Here is a 6000-nt window from a genome sequence, read left to right on the forward strand (position 1 = left end):
AGAACTTTTACAAATTAAAAAACGATATATAAAATTTGAGGAAGAAGTGAAGTTTTTTGTTTTATTTATCTTAAAATTCTTCGTGGAAAAGTCTATGCAACATGCCCATCATGTTTTTAATCTCTATTCGTGTCAAAGAACGTAGGTTGCCTTTCTTAACAAAATTCTACATTTGCCACGAAATTATATCTGAGAATAATTTAGATGATTAGTAAGTGTGAATCTGTTATCTATTGTGCATGGACAAGTCAGTTTTGCATAGTTTGATTTTACAATTGTCTATGTTTTACCTTTGTAATTGTCAACTCAATTGTTATCATTTATGTTTGTATTATTTCAAAGGATTAATATTTTGGTCTTTTAACTTTTAGTAAAAATTGAGATTAGTTTTTTTTTTTAATTTTAATCAAATTTAGTCTCTCAATTTTAGAATTGCGTAAATTTAATCTTTTTAACCAAATTTTGTTAGATTTACTTTATGTTTCAAATACGTTTCATGATAATTTGTTATATAACATTAAAATTAACATGTATCAAATTGTGTAAACAACTAAAATATTATCATGCATTTAAAACGTTAAATAAACTTAACAAAAGTTCATTAAAAGAACTAAATTCACACAATCCTAAACTTTGAAACTAAATTGGACCAAAATTTTAAAAATACACTAATTCAAATTTTTATTAAAAAAAAAACATATTTAACCCTATTTAAAATTCAAAGTTGGACACAAAGGTTTCGGTTTTTGTTTATCTATGAGTCTGGAGCACGTGATTTGAAGACTTATTTGAACATCCTTCATATATATCAAACGTAATTCACTGTTACCTAGCGAGTCCATACTTCAGCTTCAATCAATTATCATCATCACATAAGTGTTCGTTTTCAATCACATTCACCAAAACTTGGTCAAAAGAACTACATATATAGTTAATCACTCGTCTTACCAATTTTTTTAAATACTAGTCATTATGTGTTATAATCAAATAGCGTGTGTTATAATAAAACACCAATATAACCTTGAAATGAATTTACTTTTCTTATTCCAAGTTGTTTGACAAGAAAAGATAACGTAGGCATTAATAACAACGTGTAACACAACTTTATTCAGTTTCAAAATGTAAGAGGTTTTACGGAAGAACTTCTATTAATTTAATAGTTTTTTCAACGTAAAATTGTACGTTTTGAATTTATGACTACAAATGATAGGACAATTTCACTTATTCTATGGGTTTTAACGGTAATTACATTCTCTTTTGTGGATATTTCACGAAAAGCAATTCGTACCTACTAATTTCTAAAAGAAATAAACAAATTTATATTTCAAAATAATTTTACTTTGACATCCAAGTAAAACCAATTCTTCTAAATTTACTTTTAAGAATAAATTATTATTTTTTTAACTTCAATTCAACAAATACTGATTCTTTCAAACATAATTTTGCTTATAACTTAATAAATTCATGGTGTATAAAGAGAGGATTACTAGGAAAATATAATAGAAATGAAACATGAGTTCAATTCACATATAAATACCACTTTTAATCCAAAATGTCTTTTGTCCTTATATATGGTGGTCACTTTTTCATTTTTACTTAATATGACACAGTTTTTTCATAGATATAAAAGGCATGTTACCTATTTAGCTAAGTTATGATAATCCCACATGATTTGAATTGGAAAAAACAAGAAAAATTTGTTTCCAAAAATTTTTTTTTTCTTCCTTAAAAATATTATATCTTTATTTATAATGGATAATGATACTATGACTTTTATTTGTTTGACTCCCATCTTTTACTTCATCCATAATGTGACTTAGTGTGGGTCATTGATTAATGTATCACTGTCTTTTTCTTTGAAAGATCAATGACTCACACTAAACCACCTAAAAAAGTAAAATATAGGAGTCAAAAAATATGAGTCAAAGTATAGTTTTGATACATTTTATTCTCTTGCTAAAATAAATAGTAATAAGTATAATAAGTTTGAGGGTGGTGGGTCAAAGTCGTTGCTCCATGTTCCTTTGTCCACTCTTCTCTTTCAATGCTTTATAAACAATCCTTTACTACTTATATATGGTTGGGCATTACATACATCACAAAAGATAAATTGTGTCCTCACCATTTTTGCATTAGTATTCATTTCAAACCTAACCTATCAGTATTTTAGGCCAGTGGGGACTTTTTCAACTAAATGATATAATTTAGGTGTGTATATCAATCTACATCAAAGTTTACAATGCATATTTGGATCAATTTTTTTAAAACTATGTTTAACTCTCTTTTTTCTAATTTAAAATTAATTTATGTCAAATTCAAAATCTAATTTTGAAAAATTTATATGAGAATACTTCGTCAAAATAATTTGGGTGTAAGTTAATTTTACGTTATGAAAATAAATATTTTTCTCAATAACTTTTGTTTAATTTTGTACAAGCAAGGATAGTAATAAAAATTTAACAAACTTTTTTGTTAATTAAAAAGTATTAAAAACTGTAAAATTAAGGGAAATAATAGCAAAATAAGTTGTGAACTTCACAAAATTTTGTCCTTTTAAATGAATCTTAATTAATAAAAGACATTGCTTTGTTATATTTTCATGTTTATACTTGCACGTATGTATAGCTTGATTTGTTTACTTGTATTTCAGGTTTGGAGCTCGCTGTAAATTAAACAATAAGATTGCCCCCTGATACGAATATATATTCTAATAGATTGACCCATGCAATTATTAAAGAAAAGAAAATAAATAAATATTGACAAGGGTACGTGATGCATTTGTGCAATATTATTGATTTGATAAGTGTATAAAAATGACATGTTTGAATTAATTAGCCTATGTTTTACTATTTTAACTTTTTCAAAGAAAAATATTTGAAATATAAGTCAAACCAAACACCTATACATTTACTTCACAGAAGCAACATAATAACTAATGAAAATAAGATGGTAGATAATCATTACTAATTTTAAATTATGGAAATTTTATTTTTCGTTAGTTTTGAACCTTTTATTCTTATTATTACTTGTAAAAGTTCATTGTCCTTTATTATTTTATATATCTGTAACATACCGAATAATCAATACTTTATACTAATAAAATAATAGTATAAAATAATTTGCTTTGGAGGAGTTAGATACATTAGCTAAATTTATTATGAAAATTCAATTATTTATAAATATTAATGTCATTTTTTTTATTTATAAATATTAATATTCATTTTGCTTACTTGTATTTCTTTTTATTGTTAGTGGTGATTGTAATTATGGTAGATAGCATGTAAAGAGAGAAAATATCTATTGTAAACTTCAGATTTTAAAATGAAATAAGAAATAAGAATCTAACTTTTATTTATAGACTTTATTTCTTGTTAAAAATTTATTATTAAAATATTATCCGATCATATATATTGTTTACAACGTGAGACCCTAAAATAATAATAATAATAATAATAATAATAATAATAATATAAAATAAAATAATTAGAAGAGAAAATGGGTCTTATGAGATGGGTATACAGATTTTATCATCAATCAAAAACAAAGACAAAACTATAAATAGAGATCTTTAGTAGAACTACTTCCATTTTTCAAAAAGTTTATAACTTTATAGTTATCTGGTAACCCTCTTAAATATCTCTACAATTTTGACTGTGTTTCTCATCTTCTTAAAGATTTGAATACGTTTCTATGATTCTAATCATTCCAATCGATTCATTTCAGCTATAGAGTAAGTTCTAATTTTACTCTATTTCTTGAAATAATTTGTGTTTGACTATCATGTGACTATAAGGGTGTTGCATGTGTCTGAAACAAACTTTTTAAAATTATTGATCCTCTAAAAATGCAAAGGTGTATTCAAATCATTAATTCAAAACTTTTATTTATGTCTTTAGAACTATTGGAAGAAAGTAGGACGCAAAAGGTCGAGGGTTCAAATAGAGGTAAGGGAAGTTACTTTGATTTGGCATTGCATAATTGTTTAAACAAATAGTTTACAGTTGATGATGTCAATTGTATTAAATGTGTAAAAATTGAAGATTTTTTTTGTCTGTGGTTGTTTGATTGGTTGCATTAAGTTAATTTGGTGAGAAATTGTTTGAAGAGTTTGAGATTTGAGAAATTAGCCCCTACTGATACAGTTTAAATGCAAATCTTGATGTCAATTCATAAATTAAAATAGAGTGACAGGTACTAGAAGGCATTACGAAATTGTTTGCATATAGGTGTACATATCATATGTACAAGCGTACAAAAGTATAATTGTTCAAAAATAAATTATTTCTAAGTTTATTTCTAGGTTATATGGATGATAAATGATTGTATGAAGAGTTGTGAAGTTAGTTATTCCCAAGGAGAAAAACTATAATGTTAGTTTGTGGTTTATGGTTTGTATGAGATGTATCGACGATAAGGTCTGAAATAGGATTATCCTAACTCTACTAGTTCTTGAAATCAAATAGAGAAAAAGGGTTAGAGGTGAGAGTTGAAGGAGATTCTTGTCTAGAGTGTCGATAGAAGTCAAACTTGATAGGCATAGAGTTGACCTTGTCATACTTTATGGATCAAGAGAAGTCCGAACATGTTATAGTTATAGCTCTTATGAAATAAAGGTAACTGAACAATGACAGGTGCAAAATCTTAGGATGCTAGTCAATACATGAGTCATTGAGCAAATGATAATGTAGGTGTGGCAAATGAGTAGTTGTGGGAGTGATTTGGAAGAGAAACTAAGACTAGTAGCCAATTTTGAATAGAGAGAACTCATATCATGATGTGTTAATTTTTTATTTCAACTACTTTTCTTTTGAAGTACTTTTTAAATTTTATTAGAATTGAAATGGCTGTACATCATTTTAATGATTTTGTTGTGCTCATGCCATGATATAATTATATAATTTTTTTTTATTAGTATTGGTTAGGGATGTCAACGGGGAGGGTAGGGTACGGGTAGTAACTCCCACATACCCTACCCTCTGGATAAATATCAGCTTTGTACCCGTACCCATATCCATCGAGTATCCGTTATGCGGGTACCCGTTTATTTTTTTCATATCCGCGGGTATCCACGGGTACTGCGGGTATTTACAAAATTATTTAAAAAATAAATATTTAATCATAAATTCAAATAAAATAAAATAAAATACATCACTGTCATAAATTTTAAATAAAGTTCAAACAAACTCAAGTTCATACAAGTCCAAATAATTATAAAAACAAATATAAAATGACGTTCAACACAATGAAAATTCTTTCATTAGTGTTTTGATCAACAAGCCCACTTTCTCCGATTGATTCATGAAAAATAATCAAATAATAAACCTCAACTACCACGTGCCAAGTATTCTTATTTTGATTCCATCATTTGACAACAAGCATACCATAAACATCACTATTTATATACCTAATTTCAAAGAAGGGAAAGAGAAGAATGTCAAGGGGTGTACATGGAAGAAGACAACGTACCAATACTTGACAGTAGAAGAATGAAGACAGAAGACCAGATGTGCAGTTTAGAAAAAATTAAGTCATAAAGGTTTTTACTAATATATATATATATATATATATATAAGGGTATTTTTGTGAATTAAAGTTTAGCGGGTACGAGTATTCACGGGTATGGATACTATGATACCCGTACCCGCCCCGTTAACATGCGAGTGTCAAAAATATCCGTATCCGCGAGTAACGGGTATCCATTTTTAATATTCGTTTTCTACCCATTGCAGGTTTTATCCGTGAATACCCGTGAGTACGGATATTTTTGACATCCCTAGTACTGATAAAATGCTACAAATTGGACTGTTACACACAACAAAATATATTTTTCATTTTAATTTTTAATTCTCAAATAGATACTGATCAAATATTTATTCCTATCACATCTGGAATGTGTTATGCTTTTTATTTTTGAGTTGTCTGATCTCATCATTATTGTTTATCTTTACTAAATAGGCAATAATGAAAAATCAACCTATAGTGAATAAATTGTTGCTTAAA

Source organism: Vigna unguiculata, chromosome 3 (assembly GCF_037176805.1).
Source record: "Vigna unguiculata cultivar grain cowpea cultivar isolate G323 ecotype 2 chromosome 3, ASM3717680v1, whole genome shotgun sequence".
NCBI classification, from domain to species: domain Eukaryota; kingdom Viridiplantae; phylum Streptophyta; class Magnoliopsida; order Fabales; family Fabaceae; genus Vigna; species Vigna unguiculata.